This window comes from Humulus lupulus, chromosome 1 (genome assembly GCF_963169125.1).
Source record: "Humulus lupulus chromosome 1, drHumLupu1.1, whole genome shotgun sequence".
Lineage (NCBI taxonomy): Eukaryota > Viridiplantae > Streptophyta > Magnoliopsida > Rosales > Cannabaceae > Humulus > Humulus lupulus.
Genome location: NC_084793.1, coordinates 16,383,633 through 16,395,731, shown reverse-complemented (window position 1 = coordinate 16,395,731; position 12,099 = coordinate 16,383,633). Strand labels below are relative to the sequence as shown.

Sequence of the window (12,099 nt, the reverse complement as noted above, 5' to 3'; positions counted from 1 at the left end):
CTGCATCAAACCTCATATGGAAATACTTCGAATGATTTTTTAGAGCTTGCACTATGCATAGGAATACGTGTCTACGCATTCTAAATCTTCTTCGAAATTGATATTATGTATACACCGGTTCAACATAAAAGTAGTCATCGAACAAACATTGGTGTCCTCCTACATAACCCTTATCAATGTGGGCTCTTTTTTTTCCTTGTCTTGTTGAGCTACCCCCATCCATGAGCGCTTTGAAATATTGATCATCATGATCGTCAGTACACTCTACAAATATGATATCCTCTAGACTCATATTTTCATATGGATTCGGAGAATTTAGCGAATCCATTGTTGAACTTAGAGTATATGATATTTGGGAATGAAAGATGAATGAAAGAGTAAAATGAAGGATTGAATGGAGAGTTGAGTAAAAGGAAGATTGAAATTTGGTATTTATAGACATGGTGACATATATATGTAGTCGTTAAAATATAGTCGTTAAAATGTAGCCATTAAAATATAGTCGTTAAAATATAGCCGTTAAAATATAGCTGTAATGACCCAAATTTCCTAATAAGGTTTAGGACTTTGATTAGGAGGCTGGGAGGGTCATAATTGATTTATTACGCCATTAAATGATTATATGCATGATTATGTGAATTATATTATAATATGATGATAAATGCATGCATATGGGTCCATTTTTCATTATAAGGGCATTTTGGTAATTTGGCCCGTTGAGGGCACATTTGTATACTTTCAAGCATGTTGGTGAATTGTGAATAAGGCCACATTATAATGTGGATTTTTTCAAGCCATTCGACATGAGAAGATCTTTGAACGCAAGTTATCGGTTTGGTCATAACGGGGTTAATTTCGGGGCTCGGGGTAAGTCTCGGGGTTATTTGAGGATTAGTACATTGCCGGGAACTAAAGGGTAATGGGATATGATTTATTAGCATTTGAGAATATTGGGAATAACAGGAATTGAAGGGTGTTAATTATGATTCATGAGATAGACGGGAAATGACGGTTGTTATCCCCAAAAATTTGAAAACGATGACGTGGCAATAGAAGTGACAAATGGCAAAGAATGGTTGGGTGATCTGGCTTAGGAGTGATTCGATAGACCGGTGAATATTTTTGACTGACCAATCAAGTGTCATGACCGACCAGTCATGTGCTTGACCGGCCAGTCAGGTGCTTGTCCGGCCAGTCAGGTGCTTTTCCGACTGGTTAGGTTCTTGTCCGACCAGTCAAGTGTTTGGCCGATCGGACATGTGTTTGGCCGACCAGTCACTTGTCTTGGCCGACCAGTGAGGATGTGGTCGACCAGTGAAGTGTTTTGGCCCTTCAGTTTTCCTTCTGGTGTGATGTGGACCGACTAAATAGAACAGTGCTACGCAAAAGATCTCAGTAACAGTTTCACCAAGAATCAATCGTGCCTACGCGGGAATCTCTCAGATTATCCTGAAGAAGTAGTGTATTGTTGTATTTTGAATATTATTATTAATTAAGTATAGTGAGAATAACAAAATATCCCAATTATGAGGGACTTCATTTGTACTGTAATGCCCCAAATCCTCCGATGTGGTATAATGGCAGGATTAGTAGGCCGAGAGGGCATTTACTGTTTAATTATGCCATTAAATGATAATATGCATGTTTATATGAATTATATTATAATATGATGTTATATGCATGCATGTGGGTCCACATTTGAATATTATGATATTTTGGTAATTTGGCCACTTAAGGGTATAATTGTGTATTTGGGTGCATATTGTGATTTGTGAATGAGATTCCATTATTATGGAGATATATTCGAGCTATTCGGCATGAGACGGTCCTATATAATGGATTAGCGATTTTTTCATAACGGGGTCAATTATTGGGTAATAGGAATGTTATTTGATGATTAATTGAGAGTTATTGAGATCGGGGTGGAATTCTGGAAGTTTTGACTATAATGTCCCCGGGGGTGTTTTTGGAACCCCGAGCACTAGGTTTTATTTGAGGTTACTTAAGCTTGAAGTAGCTCGTCAAATAGAACGTACGTTAGAAAACCTCTCGTTCTTCCCCGTTAGCTCATTTTCACCGTTCGAAGCATTTTCGAAGATATCTTGAGTTCTAGGAATCAGAATCAGGCGAGGATTGAGGCATAGTGATCCTAGGAAAGATTAGAAGCTTCTTGACCGAAGGATTTGATGAGAAACAACCTAATTGAAGGTAATCTAAGTTTAAGGTTTTGAGTTTTTAGAGTTTCTAAGCTTTGAATTGGACTTTGTGAATTGTTGAGTTTTTGGCTCGATTGAACCTTGGGTTTTGATGGTTTTGGAGCATTGGGAAGTTTGGGAACTTTGATTTTATGATTTGGTAATGTTTAGGCATGATTTTGGAGGCTTTGGGATGTTGGAGGACGAGTTTGGGCGTGTACTGGGTTGGGCGCCGCGGCCCTGTTCATGGAGAGCCGCGGCCCTTGCTTGAAGAAGCAGGTGGGGAAGTTGTGCCTGCTGGGCGCCGCGGCCCTTGTTTCAGAGGTGGCTGGGGGCCGCGGCTCTTGATGCCAGGGCCGCAGCCCTTGAGCAGGGTTGAGCCCGTTTGAGTGTTTTGGCCCCGGGAACATGGTTTTAGGCCTCGGGATCACTCTTACTACTCGGATTAGTGGGGATTGATGTCCCGGAGGCTAGATATTGGTTTGGGAACCCTTTATTATCATTTTATTAATGGTATCCTATAATGTGTTATGATTAGGTGACCGCTGAAGGACTAAAAGCTTGACCGTTCTCAAGGGTTGTTCTTCTATTCATTCTAGCTCGAATTTGAGGTAAGAAAACTGCACCCCATATGTGACATGCATGATTATTCTTGAGGCATGTTGATTGTGTAAATGTGGACATGGATTGATTATTGAATGCTTAGCAAATCTTGCTCACTTGTGCATGGTACTAACTCATTAGTCAGAATTGGCATAGGTGTCAGTATCAACTATGAAGCTGTGTCTCATTAGTCAGGTTCGGCAGTGGTACTGGGCATTGGTCACAAAGTGCTGACTCACTAGTCAGGACGGCCTTAGCGTGTTCAACGCAAGCCAATAAAGATTAGATCTAATCGATATCTGCATTGGATGACTCAAAGAGCATTAATGCCAGACCGACCTCAAGTTCGATGAATATTATAAGCGCTTGTGTGACTTACCCATCAGTCACTCATCTGTTAAGTTAGAGGCTTACCTATCAGTCTCTCATTTGTTTAAGGCTAGTGGCTTACCTAGCAGCCACTCTTCTGTTTAAATTAGTGACTTACTTGTCAGTCACCCAGTATAGTTTTCTAGAACCTCAAAGTGATATTCACTCATCTGCTTAAGAGCTATAAGCTCTGTGTGATTATAATGATAATCATTTGATAATGTTTATATTCAATACTATGTTTTCTTGCTAGGTTTTGACTCATGGGTGCTATGTTGTAACGCCCTACTGCCTTAGAGCCATTACTAACTGAGTTTTAAAATGTGCTTTCAACTCGCTAATCGAGGTTTTAGGTTAAACAGTGTAATTAAGCCGTAAACAGAGGAAAAACATTAGAATTAGTAATCTTTCATAGTAAATCATAAAAGTTTGACACCTAGGATCCCAAAATACAGTTTAGAAATATTTACAACATGAAAACTGTACTAAGTCAGCCAAACGAAAAAATTCAAGTTCATTTACAAGCATCTCTCAAAACCACTGCCCGTGGCAGCCAGGCTGGCCGAACATGTACACGCCGCCTCACGCCTGCTGTACTCATGGTTGGTTGATCTTCTCTTTACCCTTACCTGCACCACAGAGCATCTGTGAGCCGAAGCCCAGCAATAAAACCCACAAGCAAATAACATATGCAACACATAAGTCAAGCATAAATGCAGGCCACCAATGGCTAAACACATACGGCCTAGCCGTCCCAGGCGTTTACCAAGCCCTGGGTTCGCGGACCATACCGTGAGGATATCCCAGGTATCCTTTTAGGGACTCGCCCTGGCAACTCGCACCCCACGTGCTCAACCCTGCTCCTGGCCCCTTGTCGTTCTCAGCCTTGCACTTAACGTGCCTGACGTCGTTCCCGGCCCCTCGCCGTTCTCGGTCTACCCTCGCCGTTCTCGGTCTACATCGTTCCCGGCTCTTGCCGATCACTCACATAATATCATACATGATATAACAACAAGTACAGAATTCAAGCATAAACAGATAAAGAGCTACGCTCTGCAGTTCTAGCATATTGTGCTCGGCCCTGCATATCATTTCCATTCAACACATTGGGCTCAGCCCTGCACACAATCTCTATGGAAACAAGGGTTTTCTTACCTGAGTTCCGAGCTTTCTGAGCACCGATGCCCCGAGCACAATCCTCTAACGTGAGCCTCGCCGAAAACCTAGTCACAACCCATTACCAACGTCCATCCATCAAATTATAAACCAATAAATATCTTTGAGTCATAACCCCAACCCCCGGGACCTTGAATTCTATCAATCCGGGTGATAAAATCCATCCCGAGCTTTACCCCTTGAGTTCCCAAGCCTAAAATACCCTAAAAACTCAAACTGGCACTAAGGGTCGCGGCCCCACCCTCAAGAGCCACGGCTAGCCTCGAAACAGAGGCTAGCACCTCACTGACCCCCACACGAGCCGCGGCGCGCATGAATCTCTTGGCCTCCCATGGCCGCGTGCGCACGCTGCGCACCCCTCCTAGGGCCGCGACGCTCCACATCGAACCCAGATTTTTACACCATTTTCCAAACCTTTCCTCAAGCCAATTCTCACCAAAACCAAGCTAACAATCCTAGATAATAACACCATCATTCCAGCTCAATATCAACACTAAAACCCAACAGAAATCTGCTCCAAAAATTCAACTAGAATACCCAAAAACAGCTTAGATTCTACCCACATGCAAAGCTTGGAAACACAGCTGAAACTTAAACATAACTTCCATGAAAAAGCTTACCTCTTGCTGAATTAAACCTCTGAAGTTGAACCTTAATCCTCAAGCCTTAAGCTCCTAAGTTATCACAGCTGAATCCCTTTCTTAAGCTAGCTTGCACCAAGAATTCCCTTTGAAAGCCTTAGAGAATGAAGGAGAGAAAGAGATAGAAGCTAACTTCAATTGGGAGGTATAGGCTAATGTCGGTTTCTTAAGTTTCTAAGCTATTCCTCTATTTTGTTTTATTCAACTTAAGTATATATGGTTACCTCAAGGCTCGAGGTACCAAAACGTCCCCGAGGGCAAAATGGTAAATTTCCCAAATATTCCCGCCTAGACATTCTATCCTCAAATATATCTCCAAATATTTATTTCTATGTCCCGATGATCCCATAACTCATCTAATACCCAAATTACCCCTCGACTCTCCCCGAGTCCAAATCTCAACCCCGCTGTGACTCTCTGGCTAACCGCTCCCCAGGACTGTCTCGGATCGTGCTGTACAAACATATCACACATACACAACATTTATCACACTTATGCCCCTAATATCCAGATGGGGCCCACATGCACATTTAACTCAATTAACACATGCATCATAATCATATATACACATAAATTCACATATAAGCATATTAAACCACTTATTGCCCTCCCGGCACACTAATCAAGGCCCTAAGCCTGATTAGAAAATTCGGGTCGTTGCACATGTGGTGCAGGTAAAGAGAAAGAAAAGTTCACCCAGCCCTGAGTGGAGAGCTTAGGTGGTGATGTGTACATATGCGGCTGCTTGACCACCACGGCCAAGGAGTTCTCAGAGGAACTAGGGGGTTTACCCTATTTTTTTCGCTTAGGTCGGCGAGTTTGTAATTTTGAAACAGTAATGACCTTTTTGAGTTGTAAATAACTTGTAAATGTTCTTGTGGGCCCATGAACAGTTTTATGTATTGAATAAAACATATCATTTCCTTTTTATTGATTTTCCACCTTAGCATGCTAATAACACTTAGAACACGTTTTAACCAAAGGACTCGGGTAGCGGGTCAAATTTTCGGTTCACCGTAACGGTTCTGGGGTAACCATGGCGTTACAACTTGGTATCAGAGCGTGCCAAGGTTAAGGTTCATGTAGACTGGCTGGGCATGTACACACATCACTGAAGTCAAGCTCGATTCATGGTTTGGTAACTATTTATGTAGTTATATACATAACTGCTTAAATGTGGTATATATGCTTTACCTGTATGCATGAGACACTGTGTTGAACCTGTGCCCTGAAATGTTATATCCTCAGCAATTGTGTGCTAATTAGTACTGAAATTGGTGAACATACTCATCAGTATTGTTGATTATGAATTATTATGTGTTACATGCTGAGTGCTGAATGCTATAAACATGTATCTGTCTGTATAATTGTATGACTGTGGAATATGATAATTGTCTGCTTGTTTTCGGACCGTGAGGCAGCAAGAGGTTTAGTTATTACTACCTGACTGGCCGTATTGATCAATGTTTCAGCAAGGTATCAGATAAGAATGAACCCAGGGCAGACAAATATTTCAGCTGGCCAAAGTGATCAGGGCCAGAATAATAATAATAGCCAGGGTCAGGAAAATAACTAGTCTCAGATTCCACAGCCAGCTCCTGCAAACTGGCAGCAGTTGTTTAATGATTTGCAGGCAACAGTGTTGAAACAGGGAGAGGAGCTTCGTCTCCTAAGACAGTAGCAAGTGCCTGCAGTGGCTAGTGTATCAGAGGCACCTCCTGTGTCTGTGCCAGCAGCAGAGCAGCTGCCTGAGGTAGGAAATAAATGGGAACCTCTTTATGAAAGGATCACGAAGCAACAACCTCTCAAGTTTTTTAGGGCAGTGCAGATCCTGCCAAGGAGTAAGAAACAGGGTTGTTTCAGCCTGGTCCTAGCGCTATAGCGCCTAAGGGAGGGCGCTATAGTGCGGTCCAAGGCCAGACAGCCTTGGTTGTAGCGCTGGGGCGCTAGGGGGTCAGCGCTGTAGCGCTACCTTGTTGTTTCAGGTATCTATTTTAGGAATTTTTGAGGGTTTTTAGCTCGGGGTTTCAATTCCTAAGGCTCGGGATTGAATCTACTCACCGTTTTGGTACTATTCGAGGTCCCGTGAGGGAGGTTTAGGTCATGAACCTTTCATTGCTCATTTTCATTGATGGAGGTTATATTTGGTTATGACTTGGTGACCGCTAAGGGATTAACGAATCGATCGTTCTCAAGGGTCGTTCAATTGTTATTTAACGCTCAAACCAGAGGTAAGAAAACTGCACCCCATATGTGACATGCATGGTTTTTGATGTAGCATGTTGAATGCTCTATTTTGTATATCTGGAATGCATATCAAATGCTTGGCAATTTGCTATCTGTGAATGGTACTGACTTATTAGTCAGAATCGGCAATGGTGTCAGTATTAACTCTGAAGCTGTGACTCATTAGTCAGGTTTGGCAGTAGTATTGAGCACTGGTAGTATGGTATTGGCTTATGAGTCAAGAACGGTATTAGCGTGTTTAACGCAAGTCGAAAAGATTAGATCTAATCGACATAAGCATTATCATCAGAAGTATGAAATGCTTGACCGACCTTAAGTTCGATGAAAACCAAAAGCGCTTGTTTAGTCTAAAGGCTAGTTATCTAAGGTGACCTACAGGTCACATGGCTAGGAGGGTATGGGACCTCCAAGATAGACTTATCAGTCATCTGACAGAGATAGGCTTATCAGTCATCTGACCGAGACTTATCAGTCATCTATACAGAGATAGACTTATCAATCATCTAACAGAGATAGACTTATTAGTCATCTATACAGAGACAGGCTTATCAATCTTCTATTTAGATAATGACTTATTAGTCATCTACCTCAGAGCGAGAGACTTATTAGTCATCTACTCAGAGTGCAGGACTCCACAAACATTTATTTGTACCTGCTTGCATGCATGAGTAGGGTTATTACTACTAGGTATGCCTATTATGACTTAGTAACATGTTATTACTTGTTCATGAGCATATTAAGTTTTCTTGCTGAGCTTCGGCTCACGGGTGCTATGTGGTGCAGGTAAAGGCAAAAGAAAGTTGGACCATCCTTGAGTTGGAGAGCTTAGGTGACGACGTGTACATATGCGGCTGCTCGACCGCCATGACCGAGGGTTGAAAGAGGAACTAGGGTTAAACCCTATTTTGCCGCTTAGGACGGCTGGTTGTAAATATTTTGTTGTAATTAACCTTTAAATTATATTTTTTGGATCCCAATGTATACAGTAAACGTTTTAGTGAAACGTTATATCTTAACCAAAAAAAAATTTAGCCCTAAACTGCTAATCATACTTAGTTACACGATTATGGCCAAATGACTTGATTAGCGAGTTAAGTACTGTTTAAAATGCTCACCGTAACGGTCTCTGGAGTTTAGGGCGTTACAATAGCCGTTAAAATGTAGCCGTTAAAATTAACCGTTACAATGTAGCTGTTAAAATATAGCCATTAAAATACAGGATAATTTATTTATATAAAATAAAATACATAATAATGTTGTCGATAAAAATACATAGCAATGACAACTTCAGGATATTATTCTTAATATAAGTACATAAGTTTTCACGATCTTTCTTTTGTTCAGGAGTCATATGCGACGTGTCCACGATGAGATAATCCATGTATTTTGTCATCCTATTATCTTCTGCCTCTTTCTCCTTTATCGCCACCAATTTCTCCAATGCAGATGCTTTCCGTTCACTAATCTCTATAAATCTAGTATGTGTGTCTTTTTTTTCCTTCCCTTTTCTCTTAGCTGCCTTTTGGCCAGTAGGGCGCACTTCACGTACTTCATCATCACTGATGTCTGGATTGGAAGAAGAAGTAAATGCCCCTGATTCTGACACCTTTGTTCTCTTACCACCTTTTGGTTGGTACATTGTATTCTATTTCGGCTCATCCTTTAGCAATCTCCAACAGTGCACAAGCAGAAAATTTGAGTTGTTATTTTCAGATTTGTACAATTGATGTGCATTCTCAAGAATTTGCTCATCATACCAACCACTGTGATGTGCTTGTTGTACTCGTTTATAACACCCATTGAAACGCGCCACCTTTTGATTCATCTTGTTCCAATGATCTTTGCATTGCCTTCTAGTTCTTGCTTGGTTGCCTATTTGGTTGGTGTTGTAGTATTCTGTGATCCGAGCTCAGAAATGTGTAGAAGTTTGGTCATTCCCCACAATGGCATCCTTAGATGTATTAAGCCATCCACTTATCAGAAGTATAGTGGCTTCCTTGCTCCATTTGACTTTACATTTATGCCTTAATTCATCTTCACTGTGTAGAACTACATTTTCCAACCCTTCAACACTATGTTCAGGTTGGGTTTCAGAGACAGATGTCGATGATGTTTCACGATTCAAATCAATACTAGACTTTTCCATACTTGGCCTATAATTTCTTGAAATCATTTCGGGTTGGTGTAGGGAAGGCATATGAAAGGCATATGGTAGTGAATTTGTTGGTGTGAAGAATGGAGCTTGTTGGGGTGTCTCAAAAGAGCCAAAATTTTGGTAAGGATAAGATGACATGGGATAATTTTGAGAATTTGGAAAACTTTGGTTAAATTGAGAATATTGAAAATTTGGATTTTGAGGATTAGTAGAGGGAGTATATTGAAAATTTTGATTGAAATGAGAATATTGAAAATTTGGATTTTGGGGATTGGTATGTGGAGAAAATGATGAATTTTGAAAAACTTGAGAATATTGAAAATTTAGATTTTGGGAGTTGGTATTTGGAAAATTTGGAGAATTTTGGGAATCCATTGGTAAGAAAATAAATTTTGTGATATTGATAATTTGGAAGAAAATGTATATAATGGTGTGAAAATTGAATGAAATGAATGAGTATTTATAGAAAAAATAATAATAAAAAAATTATGTCACCAATGGTTAAAAAAAACGGTAATTAGAACAACGGTAACAAAATTTTATATATATAAAATGTTATATATATATATATATTTATACAATTAAATAAAAAAAGGAGAAAGCACCGTTGTCACTGTGAGGCAACGGTGCCTTAATTTTCTTCAAGCAACCAAGGCCTCTAACACTGAAAGGTGTTGCCTGTCAGAGTTTTGGTCAACTACACTCATCTAAGCAACTGTGCTGAAGTTGCTCTAAGAGCAACTCCAATGGTGGCTACCCCAATGGTGGCTTAACATGTCCAAATCATCCCAAAATATAAATTTTTATTTTCTCTCTCATCCACATCACTTTTGGCAACTTTTTTCATAAAAATGCTCCAATGCTAAGCCACCCAAAAAGTTGTCAACTATGGCCCCACATATTATTATTTAATATATTATTTTGTAATTATAAATATTGTCACACTAAATTTTTTAAATCCATATATTAATATAAATAAATATTACATCAAATTTAAATTAGACGAAATTTAAAGGAGCTTATAAAATGACATAATCATAATTAATCAATCTAACATAATTAAAAAAATGCTAATTAAAATGATTTCCAAATTTTGACCATATGTGCTCTACCAAGTCTGCTTGAAGATTGCGATGAATGTTTCTATCACGAATTTCAGCATTTCTTAGAAGCATTGTCGGGAAGTCAGAAATAGGTCCATGCAATTCTTCAACCATTAGGGTGTCGGCGGGGCCGTCATCATAATTAAAATCAAACAAACTCTCATATGCATCTCTTTCATCATCGACAATAATGTTGTGCAATATGATGCATGCATACATAATATCTTTGAGAACATCTCTTTGCCAAAAACGTGCTGGTCCTCGTACAATAGCAAAACAAGATTGAAGTACTCCGAATGCTCACTCAACATCTTTGCGTACCGCTTCTTGGCATCGGGCAAATAATTTTATTTTCTCTCCTTGAGGCAGTGGGATAGTTTTAACAAATGTACCCACTCTGGATAGATCCATCTGCTAGATAATACCCCTTGTTGTATTGTGTGCCATTTATCGTAAAATCAACTCTCGGAGCTTGCCCTTGTAAGATATCAGTGAATATTGGGGATTGATTTAACACGTTGAGATCATTATTGGATCCTGGAACACCAAAAAATGCATGCCATATCCAAAGATCTTGTGACGCAACTGCTTCGAGCATGATTGTTGGTTTGTCGTGATCACCTCGTGTGAATTGACCTTTCCATGCAACTGGGCAATTTTTCCATTCCCAGTGCATACAATCAATGCTTCCCAACATGCCTGGAAAACCACGCACCTCCCCCATTTGAAGTAAGCGACGAATGTCCCCAGCATTGGGTCATCTTAAATATTCGGTCCCAAAAATATCATTCACTCCTCGAACGAAATTGACTAGACATTCAATAGTGGTAGTTTCACCAATTCGAACATACTCATCAACATAATCGGCAGGCGCTCCATATGCCAACATTCGCATAGCAGTGGTGCACTTCTGTAATGGCGAAAGCCCCCTTCTACCGACTGCATCAAACCTCGTATGGAAATACTCTGAATGATTTTCTAGAGCTTGCATTATGCGTAGGAATACATGTCTACGCATTCTAAATCTTCTTCGAAATTGATATTCTGTATACACCGGTTCATCAGAAAAGTAGTCATCGAACAAACGTTGGTATCCTTCTACATGACCTCTATCAATGTGGGCTCTCTTTCTTCCTTGTCTTGTTGAGCTACCCCCATCCATGAGCGCTTTGAAATATTGATCATCATGATTGTCAGTACATTCTGCAATTATGATATCCTCTAGACTCATATTGTCGTATGGATTCGGAGAATTTGGCGAATCCATTGTTGAACTTAGAGTATATGATATTTGGGAATGAAATATGAATGAAAGAGTAAAATGAAGGATTGAATGGAGAGTTAAGTAAAAGGAATATTGAAATTTGGTATTTATAGACATGGTAGCCGTTGAAATGTAGCCGTTAAAATATAGCCGTTGAAATGTAGCCGTTAAAATATAGTCGTTAAAATATAGCCGTTGAAATATAGCCGTTAAAATATAGCCGTTAAAATGTACCCGTTTAAATATAGTCGTTAAAATGTACTCGTTAAAATATAGCCATTAAAATGTAGCCGTTAAAATGTAGCCGTTAAAATATAGTCGTTGAAATGTAGCCGTTAAAATGTAG

General features: G+C 39.9%; 1 pseudogene; it reads right to left on the bottom strand.

Moving 5' to 3' along the window:
• Nucleotides 1–10,456: 10,456 nt before the first annotated feature.
• Nucleotides 10,457–11,756, bottom strand: LOC133787062 (uncharacterized; annotated as a pseudogene).
• Between the last annotated feature and the right edge of the window lie 343 nt (nucleotides 11,757–12,099).